Below are 21,107 nucleotides of genomic sequence, written 5' to 3'. Positions count from 1 at the left end.
GAGAGACAGCGCCCCCCCGGACCCCCAACCCGGGTTTGGGGGGCTGCTAGGAAGCCCCCCATGCCGGCGGCAAACAGCCGCGCCGCCCCCAATCTTCGGCTCCTCGCTAGCGCTGTGGGAGTAAAAACACCATCTGCACATGCGCAGATGGTGTTTTTACTTCCGCATCGCTACTTCGCGAAAACCCGCTCGTTGCGGGGGCTCCTGGAACGGAACCCTCGCAACGAGCGGGGGATCACTGTATACCTCTACAAAGAGAGGTTGCAGGAATTGGGCACGGCCAGTTTAGAGAAGGACCAGGGGAAACATGATAGCACTGCTCCAATATTTGAGGGGCTGCCACTGAGAGGAGGAAGGTCCTGTTTTCCAATTATTATTGATAGAGGTCAACAACAGGAAGCTTCTCAAGATGAAGCAAGCCAAGGACCATTACAGGAAAACTGTAACTCAATGTTGGATTGACAGCTGGCAGAACAAAGTCAGAAGGCCAGACAGGGAATAATAGATGGAAGCAACCAAAGAGAGATTCAACCTGGCTTTGTTCTGCCAGCTGTCTATCCAACATTGAGTTACAGTTTTCCTGTAATGGTCCTTGGCTTGCTTCATCTTGAGAAGCTTCCTGTTGTTCACCTCTATCAATAATTGTTATTATTAATTATTATAGTAACTATTATAATATATTATATTATAATATTTACAATATTTATAACAGTATTATTATTATTATTATTATTATTATTATTATTATTATTATTATTACTATTATTAGTAGTAGTATTATTTCTACAATACAACACAGCAAATGAGATCACTATGTTGGATTTCATATTTCATCACCAGTCGGGTGCTTCTCAATTTTTTATTAGTAGTAGTAGTAGTAGTAATAGTAGTAGTAGTAGTAGTAGTATCATCATCATCATCAAGGATAACAGCTACAGTGTATCAAGATTTACAGGCATCTAATATTAATTTGGATTGAACAAAAACATTTGCTCTTTTTCCCCCCATACTCAATATCTCAATATCCATACTCAATTTCTTCCTTTTATAAAGGATACCCTTTCCCTAAGCACAGTACAGTTTGAGGATGCACTTAACTTGTAGAAAATGTATACTTCGTGTGAAAAGTTTTTCACATTAAAAGGGAAAACTCTATAATTTGCCAGCATGAGGTTTTCAGCTGTAAAGCCAGATTGGCGGCCAGCATCTATTCAGCTTTTGAAGTTCACAGAGCCTGGCAACAGACAAACAAAATGTACTTTTCATTCTCTTGCTTTTAAAATCAACATTTTGAAGATTATTTCATATAAGGTAGGTTGTTAATAGCGCAATACAGTACTGTACTTGCAGAAACTGAAAGCCATAAAGTATAGCCTTTTTAAAACAAACGCCCTTTGTCAAGTTTTTAAATTAAAGAAAATAGAATAAAAATGTTATCCTCTCGTTTTTCACTTTTGTTTCAGTTTTCCAGTACTGGTCTTCATTCTTCTTGAAAAATGTTGCCAAAACATATTTTTCCACTGAAAATACAGCTTTGGAAAGGATTATTGCAGGGGGGGACCAGGCAAGTAGCTTATTTTAATGTATTTATGGGCTGCCAAAGAAGAGGAATGCATCACTTAAAAAGAGATGAATTCTAAAAGATAGAATCCAGATATGCATACAATTTGAATATATTAGGAATAGAGTGAAATGGAACAATTCGAATATATTAGGAACAGAATGAAATGGAATCTCTACTACTAATGTATTGATAGTATCAGTATTGGGTTGCTAGCCAGTACGGGCCACACGGCGTACTGGTAGCAAAAATAGAATTGCACATGCAGCTTTGCATTGCTGGTGTGTGTGCATACATATCCCAGCGAGATTTTGTTTCTGCACCTGCGCAGGAAGCAAAATCTTACAAAACGATGTGCTCGTGCATAAGATTTGAAAGATATTTTTTTGCTTCTGTGCATGCGTAAAAGCAAAAAATTGCCGAAATCCCACCCATGCCCTCCCACAAGATTTTTCTTCCTTCGTATGCGCAGAGGCAAAATATTGCTGGGGCATGCATGCCCACACACTGGCAACCTGGAGCTGCGCACGCATCATATTGGTAGTGGCAGTAAGTAGCAACCCCAGCCTGGATATTATTATTAGAATGCAGGTGGTCCTCAACTTACAACAGTTCATTTAGTGACTCTTCGAAGTCACATCATCACTTTAAAAAAGTGCCTTATGACCATTTTTCACACTTTGGGACCACTGCAACATCCCCATGGTCATGTGGTTTTCATTCAGGCTTTTCATATGCTGGCTCTGTTAAAAAGTGCTATTGCTAACAGGTTGCAAGCCGCCCTGAGACTAAGGAGTAGGGAGGCATAAAAAATTGAAATGAATGAATGAATGAATGAATGAATATATATATATATATATATAAATATTATTATTATTATTATTATTATTATTATTATTATTATTATTATTATTATTATTATGTCAGTACAACACAGAAAACGAGATCACTATGCTGGATTTCGTATTTCATCACCAGTCGGGTGCTTCCCAAGCACCTAGGACTGCGTAATGTAGCGGCGAATTATGTTTGCCGATCCCAGTAAAGTGGCCTTTCGCAATTGACAGATGGAGTTTTTATCAATTCCGAGGGTTTTCAAATGTCCGTTGAGATCCTTTGGTACTGCGCCCAGTGTGCCAACGATGATTGGGACCTCTTTCACTGGCTTATGCCAGAGTCGTTGCAGCTCGATTTTAAAATCTTCGTATTTCACTAATTTCTCTAGCTGCTTCTCCTCAATTCTGCTGTCTCCTGGGATTGCGATGTCGATGATCCATACTTTCTTTGCTCCACGATCACAATGTCTGGTGTGTTATGCTTCAGAATTCAGTCAGTCTGAAGTCGGAAGTCCCACAGTAGTTTTGCTTGCTCATTTTCGACCACTTTTTCGGGCTTATGATCCCACCAGTTCTTTGCCACTGGTAAATGGTAGTTCCGGCACAAGTTCCAGTGGATCACCTGTGCCACAGCATCATGTCTATGCTTGTAGTCAATCTGTGCGATCTTTTTGCAGCAGCTGAGTATGTGATTGATTGTTTCATCTGCTTCTTTACAGAGTCTGCACTTTGGATCGTCTGTTGATTTTTCAATTCTGGCTTTGACAGCATTTGTTCTAATGTCAATTATTATTATTATTATTATTATTATTATTATTATTATTATTATTAATAATAATAATAATAATAATAATATTAATATTATTATTATTAATATTATTTATTTATTTATTTACTTATTAGATTTGTATGCCGCCCCTCTCCGAAGACTTGGAGCAGTTTCCAACAACAATACAGTGTACAAATCTAACCGTTAAAAACAAACAGTTATAAAAACCCTTATTTAAAAACAATCATACAATCATAACTATACATAAAGCAGGACAATCAGGGGAGTCAATTTCCCCATGCCGGCGACATAGGTGGGTTTTCAGGAGTTTACGGTAATAAATTCGGATGCTTAACAACTGGTTCATAGTTATGATTGTTGCCTTGTCCTGGCAGCATGTGGTCACTTTTTTGTGACCTTCTGACAAGCAAAGTCAATGGGGAAACCAGGTTCACTTAACAACCATGTTACTAATTTAACAACTGCAGTGACTCACTTATGAAACGTGGCAAGAAAAGTTGTAACACGGTGAAAAACTTAACAAATGTCTCACTTAGCAGCATAACGTCTGGGCACAATTGTGGTCATACATTGAGGACTAATTGTAATACAAATACTGTAGTAGCAAAGACTATGTCTAAACAACTTGGGTGGCTTGATCATTTTGCAGTCTACCTGACAACTGAGAACATCAAGAACTCTTGATTTCTCTTCCTAATGGGAAGGACTGTGCAGTTCAAGTCAATTTCAACTATAAATTTATTTTATTTATTTATTTTATTCATTTATTTTGTCCTATACACAATTGGGTTTTAGTGGGTATATATCTATATACATATAGTAAAATACATGATGAAGGTTATAGACGAGATACTCATAGTAAAATATATCTAAGAAATAATAGAAAAGAAGATATAGTAATAGAACATATCAATGAAAGAATAGAAGAAGAGGTATAGGAATAAAAGAAAGGTATAGGAGATATAGGAGAGCAATAGGACAGGGGACGGATATCTTCAAAGTAATTCCCCTGGGGGGGAATTACTGACCCCCTCAGAGAGGGTCCGCAACTTGGGCGTCCTCCTCGATCCACAGCTCACATTAGAAAACCATCTCTCAGCTGTGGCGAGGGGGGCGTTTGCCCAGGTTCGCCTGGTGCACCAGTTGTGGCCCTATCTGGACCGGGACTCATTGCTCACAGTCACTCATGCCCTCATCACCTCGAGGTTCGACTACTGTAACGCTCTCTACATGGGGCTACCTTTGAAAAGTGTTCGGAAACTTCAGATCGTGCAGAATGCAGCTGCGAGAGCAGTCATGGGCTTACCTAGGTATGCCCATGTTTCACCATCACTCCGCAGTCTGCATTGGCTGCCGATCAATTTCCGGTCACAATTCAAAGTGTTGGTTATGACCTTTAAAGCCCTTCATGGCATCGGACCAGAATATCTCCGAGACCGCCTCCTGCCGCACGAATCCCAGCGACCGATTAGGTCCCACAGAGTGGGCCTTCTCCGGGTCCTGTCAACTAAACAGTATCGGTTGGCGGGCCCCAGGGGAAGAGCCTTCTCTGTGGCGGCACCGTCTCTCTGGAACCAACTCCCCCTGGAGATTAGAACTGCCCCTACTCTTCCTGCCTTCCGTAAACTCCTTAAAACCCATCTTTGCCATCAGGCATGGGGGAATTGAAACATCTCCCCCCGGGCACGTTTAATTTATACATGGTATGCTTGTGTGTGTGTCTGTTAGTATATGGGTTTTTTTAAAAAAAAAATCTTTAAATATTTTAATTAATTGGATTATTATGATTTGTTTCACTTGTTGTGAGCCGCCCCGAGTCTTTGGAGAGGGGCGGCATACAAATCCAAATAATTAATGAATGAATGAATGAATGAATGAATGAATGAATGAATGAATAAATGAATGAATGAATGAATGAATGAATAAATAAATAAATAAATAAATAAATAAGGACTTGACTTTTTCCCCCAAAAAAGTATTGGATTTTATTGTATATTGTTCATGATTGTTGTTAGCCGCCCCGAGTTTTCGGAGAGGGGCGGCATATAAATCCAATAAACTTGAAACTTGAACTTGAAGGTGAAAATTTGGGTGTGTCTTATGCACCAAATGTAATCCTGTCCACGCTTCAGCATCTGTGCGTCATGTATTATATCTGTTCCAGGCTGCGGGGATTGCCACAGACCATCACCCCCAAAACAGAGCTGTTGGAGGCTGCAAAGGCAGCTCTTCCCAAACGGAGCTTTCTTCCCAAACAATAGTCATGGATGCTGGTTGGCAGAGGCAGATTTTTTTCCCCTTATTTTCCTCCCCCCCAAAAAAGAGCCGGGGTGGCACAGCAGGTAGAGTGCTGTACTGCAGGCCACTGAAACTGACTGCTAGATCTGTAGGTCAGCGGTTCAAATCTCATCACCGGCTCAAGGTTGACTCAACCTTCCATCCTTCCGAGGTGGGTAAAATGAGGACCCGGATTGTGGGGGCAATATGCTGGCTCTGTTAAAAAGTGATATTGCTAACATGTTGTAAGCTGCCCTGAGTCAAAGGAGAAGGGAGACATTTAAAAAAAATCAAATAATGAATGAATGAATGAATAATGAATGAATGAATGAATGAATGAATGAATATAATAAATAAATAAATAAATAAATAAATAAATAAATAAATAATGTGGATCTTATGCTCCGGATCCAGTTACGGGTTCCTACCAGCACGGTCGATGCCATCGTACTGGTAGTGAAAATGGAGCTGCGCGCACAGTTCTTCATTTCCAGCTTGCATGTCCAAGCAAGAATTTGCTTCTGCGCATGCACAGGAAGCAAACTCTCGTGAGGGGACGCGTGTGAGAGATTTTGGCGATCTTTTGCTTTTGCGCATGTGCAGAAGCAAAAAAAATCGCTGAAATCTCACATGCGCATGCGTCCCCTTGCGAGATTTGCTTCTGTGTAGTGCACCGAGAACAACGGGAGTGGCAACCCTTGCCTGTCCGATCATCTTATACTCTGAAAAATACGGTGGGTTTTTTCAGTGCCGTTGTATCAGCGAACGGTCACTAAACAAATGTGTGAGTCAAGGACTCTCTGTATAATCCCAACCGTATGAGCAGAATCATTTGCACATTTGTGTAACTGACGTGAACTTGCCCCTAGGAAAACTGTCACTGATGCAGCATGTTATTTAATAAACACTAATGAGTCAACATTAAGGAGCTATTTTGAAACCATGTTGTGCAAATTGTAGGCAGGCTGAGCTACGGCATCCAATTATTCAAAGCATCTATTTCAATTTGACCTACAATTGCATAACCGAGTAGGATGGAAAATGTATTTATAAACAGTATTATGGAAGAAGCAGGTGTCTGGTCAATTCACATGACCATCTTGGCAGGAGACCTTTTCACAGGTTATTATATGTTTCTCCATACGTACTGGCACCTTTCTAGTAAAACGATAACAAATATCTCTATAGTATTATATTACTAAATAAATATAGCTCAGGCCTGACTTATCACAAAATGCTTAGATTGTATGGCAAAGTAAGGTGGGGCAGGTATATTATTGTTGATTTGAAGCACTGTGACTATTGGGTGGATGTTCACATATCACACTCACCCAGGGGTGTGCCGCTGCTGGGACGGGGATGGGAATGCAGTGGGGTAGCGAAAATGGAGCTCCACCCCAGAGCACCCAATTTGCACTGAAAGATGTTGAAAGAAAAGGCAGGGCATTCTGCATAAGCCACGCCCACAGTAAAAATTTTGGTAGCCCTTCACTGCGCTCACCCATTATTGTTAACCACGCTTTATTGTATGGGGATCTTGGCACTCGTGATTTGTTGTCTTAGTTGGAAATGCCATGTGAACAAACTTTATTATGTCATAGAGTGTTGTGGTTAGCTCTGGCCCAGCTCCTGCCCCAAGGAATGTACAGCATATTGCAATAGGATAGTAGCAATGTTCAAGATTTTAAGCCACTGGTCTTCAGATGTGAGCTTTGGTTCTGAGATGACAATAGAAATTGAGATTAATCTGGATGCTTTGGTGTTATGGGGCACTATAGTTGTTAGGACAATATGAATATATTGTCATCAATTTCTATTGTCATAGAAAGTAATATATCATTTACTTTCTGTTGTGGTTAGCTCAGGCCCAGCTCCTGCCCCAAGGAATGTGCAGGTGGATGTGGGGGAAACATCCATATGCCGCAGGCCTGTTTTGCTCCCGATGGAATCTGCCGACGAAGCCTCCTCTGACCAAGGAAGCGTGAGTGACAGAGAAGAGGGGAGTTTGGCATCCAGCCTGGGAGGAGATCAATCATCTGTATCATCCTTGGATTCTGCACAAGAATTAATGACACATCCACGCATGCGTAGAGTGATGCATAGGAGACAACAACTGAAGGATTATTACAAGAGAAAATGAGACCACCTGTGATTGGGTGGGGCTGCTGTAATTAGTGCTACATATAAAAAGAACAGCTTGCTGGTTTAGCCTTGTGGCAGTTTATGATTCATTGTTTCGTCAAGATCATGGTTTGTGTGCTGTTCAAGATTGTGTGTAGACTCTCTGGACTTTAGAATTGGACTCAATTTCCCAGTTATTGGGTGAGCAATTGGATTGCATTTAACCTGTGCCTTGTGTGTACCAGAAAATCCCTTTGACATTTAAAAAGGGAGCTGTTTCTGTTTTTCTGTTTATAAAAACATTTGGGTTTTCCTTTTATTGTGTGGTGTGTGTGTCTTCCTGGACTAATTACCCTGTAATTACGGGCGGTTGAAACATGCCGGCAGAACATAGAGAAGGAGTTTACTCATCATACAAAACCAGAATTAAGCCACATCATGACTTAGCTTGCATATGTTAGTTTGAGTATCAAAGCCGGTATCAAATGGTCAAAAAGAAACAAGAAGGCAAATCCTTCTGGGGACCTGCAAAGTAAGATCAGACATAAAGCTGGATCTCTTTCGCTCTCATGGTCCACTCTGAAGCCTCTAGGATTGCCTGCAACTTGAGAAGCCATTTCTGCAGGGGTGTCAAGCTCAATTTCATTTAGGACTGCATCAAGGTTGTGTTTGACCTTGGGACCAAAGTGGGCATGGCCAGCTCGATGTCACTCATGTTGGGAGGCGCTCGCAGTGGCCCGAGCTCTCTGCCAGAGAAAACAGGTCCTGAGCTCCATTTTTGGTTGAGACGGCCTCCTGCAACCCTCCGCCAGTAAAAACGGAGCTTTCACTGGTAGATGCACTGCGGGCCAGTCATTGGCTACTTCCAGAGCAGCCCCAAGGGCCAGATCTAAGAACCCTACAGGCCTGATCCAACCCCCAGGCCTTGAATTTGACACCCCTGCATTGCAGTTTTAATTGTCCAGTTCTATCCCATCCCATCCCATCCCATCCCTATCTATCTATCTATCTATCTATCTATCTATCTATCTATCTATCTATCTATCTACCTACCTACCTACCTACCTACCTATTCTATTTATTTATTTATTATTTATTTATTTTTTTATGCCACCCTTCTGAGACTCAGGGTGGCTTACAACAAAACAAATACAAAATATGCAAGAAATCTAACTAAATGCTAAAAAACATCCAATCTAAAATCACATTGAAAATCTAACAAGAGTCTTATTCTAAAACTCCAATTCATTTTAAAAAAGAAATCAACCATGTTTCGTACTAACATACATTATTAATTAAATCATAGGCCAGGATAGATGTTAAAATTCGGTGGTCCCAAGCCTGTTGGCAGAGGTATATTTTTATCTTACCCTATTGCAATTAGCAATAGAACTTAGACTTATATGCCACTCCGCAGAGCCTTACAGTCCCCTTTAAGTAGCTTACAGAGTCAACATATTGCCCTCCCCCAAAATCTGGATCCTCATTTTACCCACCTCAGGAGGATGGATGCGTCAACCTTGAGGGGTGAAAATTGAATTGCCAAACTGCTGGCAATCAGCAGTCAGTAGAAATAACCTGTACAACTGCATTCTAACCACTGCAGCACCATGGTTCTTGTGGTGATCCTATCCTATCCAAAGTTGCTAATTTTTCAATTATGCCAAAGGTTTGCTTGGAAGCACGAAAATATTATTGGGAACACTGTTCTGTCCAGCTGGATCAATTATTAAAAAGCAAACCCACACACGCTTGAAATATTGATTGAAACAAAAGGATTATGGAGTCTGCGGAGAGGGGTGGCATACAAATCCAATAATAATAATTATTATTATTATTATTTACACAAAGTCTAGCAAGAAATAAGTGAATTCTCAAGCATTTCAGGCTGATAGCGTTCCTGCCTAAGGAGCATAGATAACAGTCCAGGATGCAAGCCAGCTAAAGTCATAAATCTTCCCTAATGAGGTGTCTCTGGTATTTTTCACTTCACTCACTGTTTAGGGCTTAACCAGTTTCTGCAAAAGCAGGAATCAAAATCCATGGAATTAGAAGCAGTCGCTCGAGGCAACATCTTTGTAAAATAACTGCACTGGAGTAGTCCGTTGCCCTATTTATACTTTTTCTAAAATGCGGGAATTTTTCTGATAACTGTTTATTTTTGGCGGCAACCTAAAGCTAGCCGCGTCTTAACCAATCAGTGAATTTCTTTTCATTTCTTTAAACGAACATAACAGTCTTTATCATGAACGTCGCTTGCCACACCTCTTCTCCGATCAACCTGTGCTATATATACAGGCAAGATATGGCTAAATGTTCGATAGATCTACGCAATGTCTAAAACCCCTTCTAGAGAGATATTCATGCCTGGCTTTCATCCTTCTGACCCTCGCTTCTAAGAGAGGGTCCTCAAAGTCCCCATCGTTCTCTGACTCAGACAATACCCTAACCCTAGCAGAGACTCTACAGTCTCTGGGGGTTCCCCAGTCTCTAATTCCCCTTCACTCTCACTCTCAGACTCATATGGCAAGAACACTGGCCTGCAATGCTAGTATTTCTACATCTCCTGGCCCTCGAAATCCATGACCAGCTGAGCCAGATGTGGACCACTCACAAATAAACGGTCAGCCGAATCAACAGCCGTCTGAAAGTTGCATCGGGACTGGATGAATGTGGCTCCAGCGTGCTCGTCGGTTTGTTTATGGGTGATCTCATGAGACAGCGCGAGATCGCCCAATAGCCCTGGTGCTTTGCGCAGGGCTTCCTGGAGCAGGGGGCGGGCTGGGCGAGCCCTATAAATAGGCCTTTGCTCCCGGCCTTCTTCCTTTTTGCCCCTGGATGGGATTAAGTGAACTCACGTTCACCAACGCTACGGATCCACGTGGCACGGGCCATGTTTCAGGCCGCGCCTGGGTTTGATTAGGGAAGGGGGTAGAAAGCTGGGTGAACGGTTAGGTGGGGACCACTCACAACAAACACTAGCTACAGTATTTGCAGATGAGAGCAGATCTCGGCATAACATAAAGTGGTGCTATAGGCTCAGATTTCTGGTGCTCCCAGACTTCTGGTTTCAGGCAGCATCTGCTTTCCTTCTCTCTTGCTATCCTGTGCCTTTAAATGTTTGCGTGCAAGAGCCATGTGCATTTGCAGTCCAAAGGAGAAGTCGGTGATTTCCCTGGTTTTCCTCTTAACTTAACAGCATACTTAGAGTGGTAATGAAATACACAATGGCATAAACGCAAGCAAATACATGAACATCTGGTCGACCAAAGATCTCATTTTGCACTGTTTTGCAAAGAGACAGGTTCATTTAAAGAGTGAAAAATTATTTAGAGGAAAGTGATAAGCAGGGCGATAAATCAGCTTAAAAAACGACTTTAGTAACTGAAAGTCTGCCTAAATAGTAACTTAGCTAACCAAAGCAGTTCCTCCCAGGAAGGATGCCACTTTAAAGCAGAAATTCTGTACAACATATGCATCCTGTCTCTAGTCACATGAGCTGCTGAAACCCAGATGAACTGGCAAAAGAAGTCAAGGCACCAATTAATATCCTAGTATCCAAAATCTTTGTCCTAATCTTTATTACTCGGATTGAGCTAGCAGGAAAGCCAGCAGGAAAACTTTTTTTTTTTAATCTTACTTCAGTTTCATAGTGAAGCCATTCTAGTTTTGTTACCGATTGCAGAAGGTCAGCACAGGGTATGGCTCTCTATGCATCTACTCCATTACAAGAGGGAGTTGATCTGAGATAAGTGGAGAATGTGGTTTACACTGCCTACTTCATGTAAGATTGTGTATTTCTTCCCCGTGAGGCATGCTTTTTTCTGAGTTGCGGTACAGTGTTTGTATTTCAGTATCAGCAGTTTCATAAAACAATCGGCACCAAAGTCATAGATGGGTTATTTTAAAACAGATGAAATCTAAATTACAGAGAAACGTCAGTGTGGAATACCCATGGAAACTGGAGCTGTAATCATTTTCTTAGCTTTTTAAAACCCATTCAGTTTCTTGCAGAAGATCTCCAGCAAGGAAATTAATTAGTTTTGTTGTCAAATTGCTCTTATTGTCAAGAGCTTAATTCCCATGCGCTTAATGTCCAATTTAGCAAAGTCTAATTTTGCCCTTTGGGGCAGCAAACAAAAAGCTTTGCTCATTTCTCTATTTCATCTATTCAGGAACTGAAGAATATTATCATATCTCTTATCAGGGTTTGGGGGGTGTATGTTTTTGGTGTTTTTTTTGCTTTAGATGAAATAAGCTCTGTTCCTTTCACTTTTGTTTCAAAAAATATTTGTTTTGCATGATGTTGGAAATCTTCGTGGGTTTCCTGTCCGCCCATTCCAATGGTTTTTTAAAAAAAAATCAGAATAGAGTGTTGTGTATTCAGAGGCCACCATGATAACTGACACTGCAACTGTTTATTGAAGAAGGGAAACAACCCTTGCAAAATCCTGAGGTAAAACGACCCTTTTGACAGGTGACCAATAGAACACAGTCTCCAAGGCGTTCCACCAATAGGAATAGACGCTCTAACACACTCTTTGCTGCCCCCTAGCAGTCACCCAGACATTACAGAAGGGACCTTGGAATTTTCCAGTCCAACCTTCTGCTCAAGCAAGAGACCCTATATTTGTGATGGCAAACCTTTGACACCCGTGCACCAGGTGGCACATGGAGCCATATGTGAGGGCACGCAAGGTGTTGCCCTATGTCAGTTCCCCAGCTTCAGGAAAGCCTCTGGAGCCTGTGGATGGTGAAAAACGGACCCACTGTGTCTACTGGAAGTTCAGAAACGAACTTCTAATAGCTCCATTTCACCATCCACAAGCTCTGGCGGCTTTCCTAAAGCCTGGGGAGGGCGAAAAACAGCCCAGTGGGCCTACTGGAAATCCAGAGGCTTTAGTTAGGCCTGAACACATGCAAGGGGGGGAGAGCATTGCACTATGAACATGGGTATGCACAAGCCCTTTTGGCGCACAAGAAGTGATGGACTCCTACGGGAACGGTCAGGAATGCAGTTCCAGTAGCAAAATTTGGAGCTCCACCCAAGAACACCCAATTTACACTGAAAGATGTTGAAACAAAATGCATAAGCCACTCCCACAGTGTGGTAGTAAAAATTATGGTAGCCCATCACTGATATGTCCTCTCTACTCCTTCTTATCTCTAGGCTAGCCAAACTCAAATCCTGCAACTGTTCTTCATATGTTTTTGTCTCCAGGCCTTTAATAATCTTGTTTGCCCTTCTCTGCACTTTTTCCAAAGTCTCAACATCATTTTTGTAATGTGGTGACCAAAACTGGAAGCAGTATTCCAGGTGTGTCCTATTAAGGATTTATAAATTGGTACTAATACTTCACATAATTTTGAGTCAGATTCTATACTTCAGTGGATGTATGTTTTTCCTCTATCTATTGAGTTAAAATTAGGAGTGGGAGCAACCCACAGGATAGTTACAAATAAGATATGCTTATATCATGCCACAATTGCTATCTGGATACATTTTGATGAATAAGGCTTTTCTGTTCAAGCTACAGCTGGAAATACGTGTGGAGTCAAATAACTGGCCCATTTATTGTATATTTTCCATCCGGACTTAAAGCAGGAATACAAGATAGCCAGGTATTTTTTCCCAAATATCTGGTGATAGAGATAGATGCTTAGGTCCTCTGTATGCTACATCTGTTTTCAGTCACTGGATTTCAGCTTAAGAGCAAAAGGGGAGAAATATGAGAGGTCCTTGGCTATTTTTTTAAAGAAATTTCATTACCAAACTAGATAACATCATCAGTACTAGTGCTGAATGGAGTGGGCTTTGTTCTTATTTTAGATACTAAGCTACTATATAGAAACGTGATGGCGAATCTATGGCACATGTGCCATAGGTAGCATGCAGAGACATATCTACCAGCACGTGAGCCGTTGCCCTAGCTCAGCTACAGCCAGCGATGGGCTACAAGCCAGAACGCTAAATTGCGCTCGCCGCCGCGGCTCGTAGGTTCTTGCGGGGCCAGCGCGATTTTGCTTCTGCACCTGTGGAGGTAACAAAATCACACACAGAGCCGCAGGTGCACCCATGTTTTGGCATGGCGGAAGCAAAAAAACCTTGCCGAAACATGGGCACACCTGCAGCTTCGTGCGCGATTTTGCTACCTCCACAGGTGCAAAAGTAAAATTGCACTGGTCTCGCAAGTACTTATGAGCCGCCGCGGCAAGCACAATTTAGCGTTCCAGCTTGTAGCCCACTGCTGGCTACAGCGCACATGTGCGCACTAGCCAGCTGGTTTTTGGCTCACGCAGAGGTCCTGGGAGGGTGTTTTCAGCCTCCGGGAGGCCTCTGGGAAGGGATACAGTGTTTTCACTCTCCCCAAGCTCCAAGAAAGCCTCCGGAGCCTGGGGAAGGTAAAAAACGAGCCTACCTAGCCTACCAAGCCCACCGGAAGTTGGGAAATGGGGCAGTGTGGGAGGTGAGTGGCTCACATATATGCAGGGGGCAGTGGAGCATGGGGTCGTGCGCACAGACAGAAGGGGCACATGGGGAGCATTGAATTATGTGTGTGGGCACACATATGTTTAGCAACCATGGGGAAAAAGGTTCACCATCACTGATATATAAATAGTATATAAAATGGGAGAAAAATCCACTAGCTTTGAGCACTGAGGATGTTACTTGGTTTGTTAATGAAAAGCCTGCATAAAAACAACCAAGAACTCCACAGTTTATTTTGTTACACCAAGTGGATGAACTGCTCTAGAAAAGCCCCCTTCAAAATAAAACAATGCCAAATAAATGTTTTAAAGTCACAATTTTAAAAAAATAACCTAAAAATAAGAGATTTTTAAAAATACATAATGTATTAACAACAATTAACATTAAACAACAAGAAAATTACATTTTAAAGGTATCTTTATGGAAAACTCAGTATAGTTCTGATATGTGACCTGAAAATCCTAAAAACCTTAATTTTGTCCTCCAAGTTTGTATGTTATTATGTGTTGGGTCAAGGAGTTGCAGTTTTTAAAAGTAATATAGAAGACTGGAAAAGAGGAGAAGGGGGCTCCATTAAAAAAAAAACCAACATCATTTTTATGATGTCACCAACACTCACAAGATGATCTCAGGCAGGAAATATAAATACACATCTGTAGTTCAGCTGGCATCATATTAGCAAGAAGAGTTCCCTATAACTCCTCACTATTCAAGTGCAAAGTTTTTCAATTGTTTTAAATTTAACTTTCTGAAGAAATGAGCATATCTCCAGGGCGTTCTAAAATGGAAGAGTATCTGCAATTTCATTTTGAATAAATTAGGGTATTAAATTAAAATGTTACATTAAGCACAGAATGCCTTACCCCAAGGAAGCATCTGCAAGGAAGAATTCAGTAATCTCATGAAAATAAATCTAATTTTATTATTTTATACTATTAATCCGCTTTCACTTTCCCTCCCATAGACATTTCCCTGGAAAAAAATGGAATCCACGTATTAAATTTATCTTATCAGTCAAAACATGACAAAGCTTTATCAAAGCAAATCATATTTTGAAACATCACATACGCTTTAACAAGATAAATCTCAGGTAATACATAAAACAGCCTGCCACAGTATGAAGCATATGCATTTCTGCAGAATAGCAAAAGATATGAGAAATTATTAAATCAAATAAGTGAAGACCTTTACTATGCTTTTAATCCTTACAGCCTTCTGCAAATAACTAGCGTTATTATTTGTCTCAATAGTACAGAATTTTCTAACTGACATCATGCTTCAGAGTAAAAATGTTCCACTTCTGGGTTTCTCGTTAATTTGAATGACATTGAAACCCAAGCTTTTATAAGATTTAAATGCACTTTAATATTTACCATGGATTGCTTTAGTATTGACAATAAGGATGGAAATGTATTGTAATGTAGTTACCAGTTGGCATTCTGGAGCTTAAAGCATGCCTAGTCTTCGGAACCTGAGCTTACATTTATTTCTTAAATCTAGAGAATTTTTAAAATCCTGTGTTTCAGCCAAAGAGGGGGGAAAAGTGGAAGGAATCCAAAAGCTGTTTATAAGGATCAATAATCAGAATAAACAAGTTGCAATCTAAAATAATGAAAAGGGAGAGAGTAGGGATGAAGAAGATTGAGGGGACAGTTGCTCTGAGAGAGACAAACAGTTTCCAAGTTATAATCCTGGGTCTAGAAAGCTTAGAACTACGACGCCTTAAACATGATCTAAGTATTGCCCACAAGATCATATGCTGCAATATCCTGCCTGTCAACAACTACTTCAGCTTCAACCGCAATAACACAAGAGCACGCAACAGGTTCAAACTTAATATCAACCGTTCCAAACTGGACTGTAAAAAATATGACTTTAGCAATCGAGTTGTTGAAGCGTGGAACTCATTACCAGACTCCGTGGTGTCAACCCCCAACCCCCAACATTTTTCCCTTAGACTTTCCATGGTTGACTTCTCCAGATTCCTTAGAGGTCAGTAAGGGGTGAGCATAAGTGCACTAGTGTGCCTTCCGTCCCCTGTCCAATTGTCTCTCCTATATTTTATATATCTTTTCTCCCATCCATATATCCTTCCTCTACTCTTCATTGATGCATTCTATTCTCATATCTCTTCTTCTATCCCTTCCCTGATATTTACTACTACACGTTTTTATTCTCCTTAATTTTCAATTAGTATTGGACAAAATAAATAAATAAATAAAATAAAAGTTTGATACACAAGCAAACAGACAAATTGTATGAGTGTCGGTGGTGCAGTGGTTAGAGTGCAGTACTGCAAGCTACTTCTGCTGATCATTGGCTGTCAGCAGTTTGACAGATCGAATCTCAGTAGGCTCAAGGTTGATTCAGCCTTCCATTCTTCCAAGGTTGGTAAAATGAGGACTCAGATTGTTGGGGGCAGTATGCTGACTCTCTGTAAACTGCCTAAAGAGGGCTGTAAAGCACTGTAATGCAGTACATATATAAATCTAAATGCTATTGCTATTGCTAAATTCACACGTTGAGTCTGACAGATTTAGTAGATAATAGAAACATAGAAACATAGAAGTCTGACGTCAGAAAAAGACCTCCTGGTCCATCTAGTCTGCCCTTATACTATTTTCTGTATTTTATCTTAGGATGGATATATGTTTATCCCAGGCATGTTTAAATTCAGTTACTGTGGATTTATCTACCACGTCTGCTGGAAGTTTGTTCCAAGGATCTACTACTCTTTCAGTAAAACAATATTTTCTCATGTTGCTTTTGATCTTTCCCCCAACTAACTTCAGATTATGTCCCCTTGTTCTTGTGTTCACTTTCCTATTAAAAACACTTCCCTCCTGAACCTTATTTAACCCTTTAATATATTTAAAAACACTTCCCTCCTGAACCTTATTTAACCCTTTAATATATTTAAAAACACTTCCCTCCTGAACCTTATTTAACCCTTTAATATATTTAAATGTTTCGATCATGTCCCCCCTTTTCCTTCTGTCCTCCAGACTATACAGATTGAGTTCAATCTATAATTATAGCCTGCGTGGACTACAATAAATCAAATCTGAGAGTCGATGGATTAAAGTAGACAATCAGTTTTCAAACGAAGTTACTTTTATTATGAAAATAAGAAAATATAGCTAATGCCTCTCAGAGGCATCTTCTATGCGTGCTACATCGTTGAAGACAAAAGAGAAAGATGGAGATTTTGGAGAAGGAGGAAATGATGCATGTATGACATGGCAGGATTTTACATCATAATGAGGTGGAGCTTATACAATACACACTGTTAACTATTTTATTACTGAATGACTTAGAATGTCTCTGGGGCTGTCAATATTCAGCGTGACACCCCTTCTTTGGCAGTCATCAGGCACAGTCAGCCTGGGGAAATGGTTAAGATATTGGACTAGGAATGAGGATCCCAAGCTCAAATTCTCCTACTTCCTTTAATTATGGAAGTTTTATCCTGCCATTATTTTATGCCACGTGATGTCACTTCACAGAATTGTTTTAGTTTGGAGAAAAAAATGTGAAAAGAGAGATAAGAATATCACCTTGGCCTGGTGCAGGAAAGTTGAAACACCAGCTGAATGAATGTGTACGGTAATTTTATACTTAGGATGACAGACTTCCAAAATGGAAATCTATTCAAAAGGCCAGGATCCCAAAATTGCTTCTCTCTCTGTGAAGGAAGAGATATTTATTTATTGATTGATTCAATTTTTATGCCGCCCTTCTCCCTAGACTCAGGGCGGCTTACAACATGTTAGCAATAGCACTTTTAAACAGAGCCAGCCTATTGCCCCCACAATCCGGGTCCTCATTTTACCCACCTCGGAAGGATGGAAGGTTGAGTCAACCTTGAGCCGGTGATGAGATTTGAACCGCTGACCTTCAGATCTACAGTCCGCTTCAGTGGCCTGCAGTACAGCACTCTACCTGCTGCGCCACCCCGGCTCCATGATATGATTCAAAGGCCCAAATTCAAAAGGCAAAATGTTGCTTGGGAAGAGGGACCCCAATTCTGGAGCGGGCTGGATGTGAATACCTTAAGCAGGTGGTCTTTTCCTGTGCTCAGTAGATGCCCTTTGCAACTGACACACAAACTTAGGAAAAGATACCAGATAAAATTTCGCCTTTAAAATTTGACTTGCTGTCCAGGCTTCCTTACAGTAGCCCTGCTCCTCTTTTTCTGCCTCATGGAATGAAAATTAATAGTTGAGGGTCAGGCCAAGCCTGTTAAGCTTCTTGTGGCCTCCTATTTCTTTACTGGAATTCTGCAACGTTTTATCTCTGCACACACACACACACACAAATAGGCATTGGGAGGTTTAGGAGCAAAGGGATATAAATATAAACTGAAGCTACAGAAAGTAGTGATTGTATTCATTGTGTTTAGTGTTGGGCGAACCCAACGAAGTTCAGGTTCGGCGGGTTCGGACGAACTTGGCGGCAGAGTTTGGGTAAGTTCGCCGAACCCGAACCCCAACACTTCTGGCCCTGCCCTCCCGTCTTCTGCCAAAGCAGCCCGTGGCTGCCTGTCTCCTTTTATTTCTTACGGAAAAGGCTCGGATGCCGCAGCTGCACCTTTTCTGTAAGAAATAAAAGGAGACAGGTGGCCACGGGCTGCCCTGGGCAATGGACGCAACAGTGGGGGAGAGCCGCGCCACCTCTGAGCCCAAAATTTCCCCACCTCGATTCCCCTCTGCCTGCTGCCGCCCCAAAAAACTTTCAAGGAGGGTGGAAGCCCCAGCTCCCAGCCATCGCTCATTTGATGGAGCCTGACACCTCCCCCCCCCCCAGCCTCCGCGCCGCAGCCCAGCTGTCATCTTCTGAGAAGAGGAGGAGAAAGAGCCTTAACTTCCTTATTTATTTAGTCCAACCTTGGCAACTTTTAAGATTTATGGACTTCAACTCCCAGAATTCCTCAGCCAGCTTCGCTGAGTCAGAGCCCTCCCTGCCTCCCCCTCCCACCCACCCCAGTGTTCGAGCGAACGCCAAACCTGAACACAGACTTTTTAAAAAGGGTTCGGGTTCAGTATGCCGAACACTGCAATGTTCGGCACGGACCCGAACTGTGCAATTGTGTTGATTGTATTGTGTTGATTGTATTGATGCCAGATTCACTTAACAACCAGGTTACCATTGTTGTGAGCCGCCCTGAGTCTTCAGAGAGGGGAGGCATACAAATCTAATAAATTGCTATTATTATTATTATTACTACTAACTTATCAACTGCCAACAAAAATTGTCAAATAGGACAGAACTCACTTAACAAGTGGTTCATCCAGCAACATAAATTTTGGGCTCAATTGTGGCTGTAAGTTTTAGACTACCTGTACTGTATACTATTCACAACATAGAAAAACAAAAAAGGAATAGCGCTGCTTTCACGGGCAGGAAGGATAGAGCAAAGACACTGGATACAACATCTGCACACAAGTAGTGAATGACAGAACAATATCAATTAGACTTTGTAGATAATCCTTTAATATGACGGTTATCCAAATTTATGTTCCAACCACTGATTGAGAAGATGAGATCAACAGGCTTTAGGGTCAAGTTCAAACCGAAATCAACAAAGCAAGCAAATAAGATATGCATTTTCCACCCTAGGCTTATACTCGAGTCAATAGGTTTTCCCAGTTTTTGTGGCAAAAGTAGATGCCCCAGCTTATAATCTGGTCACCTTATACTCGAATATATATGGTACTTACAAGAACGTCGAATGCTAAAATATAAAATTAGATCAACTTTCTGATTATTACCAATTCGTAAGACTACAAGAATTGATGGAATGTCTAGAGAAAGGTGGCAAACAATAGAAGAAAAATCAGTATCTCTGGTGAACATACAGTAGATCAACAACATGCCAATATCAAAGAAATGAGACTGTGATGAAATGTCCATTTTTATTTATTTATTTGTTTGTTTGTTTTGTCAAGTACATATTGGTGGCATACAAAAATAAAATAATATTTATATACATGATACTAGTAAAAGAGAAATGTTTGGAGAAGGGGAGTCTTGGCAAAACTGTGCTTTCCCAAAGAGAAAGAAACACATTCTATAAAGAGGCCCAAAATAAGAGATTGCACAATCCCAACCTCAATGGGGCAGAGAGGAAGAGGTTCGGGATATAGCCATATCCCAGAATCTCTATTAGATATATAGGTTAGAATAAGTCGTATAGAATAGAATAGAATAGAATAGAATTTTTATTGGCCAAGTGTGATTGGACACACAAGGAATTTGTCTTGGTGCATATGCTCTCAGCGTACATAAAATAAAATATACATTTGTCAAGAATCATGTGGTACGACACTTAATGATTGTCATAGGGGTCAAATAAGCAATGAAGAAGCAATATTAATAAAAATCTTAGGATATACGCAACAAGTTACAGTCATACAGTCAACATGGGAGGAAATGGGTGATAGGAATGATGAGAAAAACTAGTAGAATAGAAGTGCAGATTTAGTAGAAAGTCTGACAGTGTTGAGGGAATTATTTGTTTAGTAGAGTGATGGCGTTCGGGAAAAAACTGTTCTTGTGTCTAGTTGTCTTGGTGTGCAGTGCTCTGTAGCGACGTTTTGAGGGTAGGAGTTGAAACAGTTTGTGTCCAGGATGTGAGGGGTCAGTAAATATTTTCCCCGCCCTCTTTTTGACTCGTGCAGTATACAGGTCCTCAATGGAAGGCAGGTTGGCAGCAATTGCTTTTTCTGCAGTTCTGATTATCCTCTGAAGTCTGTGTTGGTCCTGTTGGGTTGCAGCACCAAACCAGTCAGTTATAGAGGTGCAGATGACAGCCTCAATGATTCCTCTGTAGAACTGTATCAGCAGCTCCTTGGGCAGTTGAGCTTCCTGAGCTGGCGCAGAAAGAACATTCTTTGTTGTGCTTTTTTGATGATGTTTTTGATGTTAGGTGACCATTTTAGGTCTTGAGATATGATAGAACCTAGAAATTTGAAGGTATCTTATTGCTCTTATATTTGTGTACCTCTTTTATTGTTTTCTGTATAATCATTG

The sequence above is a fragment of the Erythrolamprus reginae genome, chromosome 3 (genome assembly GCF_031021105.1).
Source record: "Erythrolamprus reginae isolate rEryReg1 chromosome 3, rEryReg1.hap1, whole genome shotgun sequence".
Lineage (NCBI taxonomy): Eukaryota > Metazoa > Chordata > Lepidosauria > Squamata > Dipsadidae > Erythrolamprus > Erythrolamprus reginae.
This window is presented reverse-complemented; position numbering follows the sequence as displayed.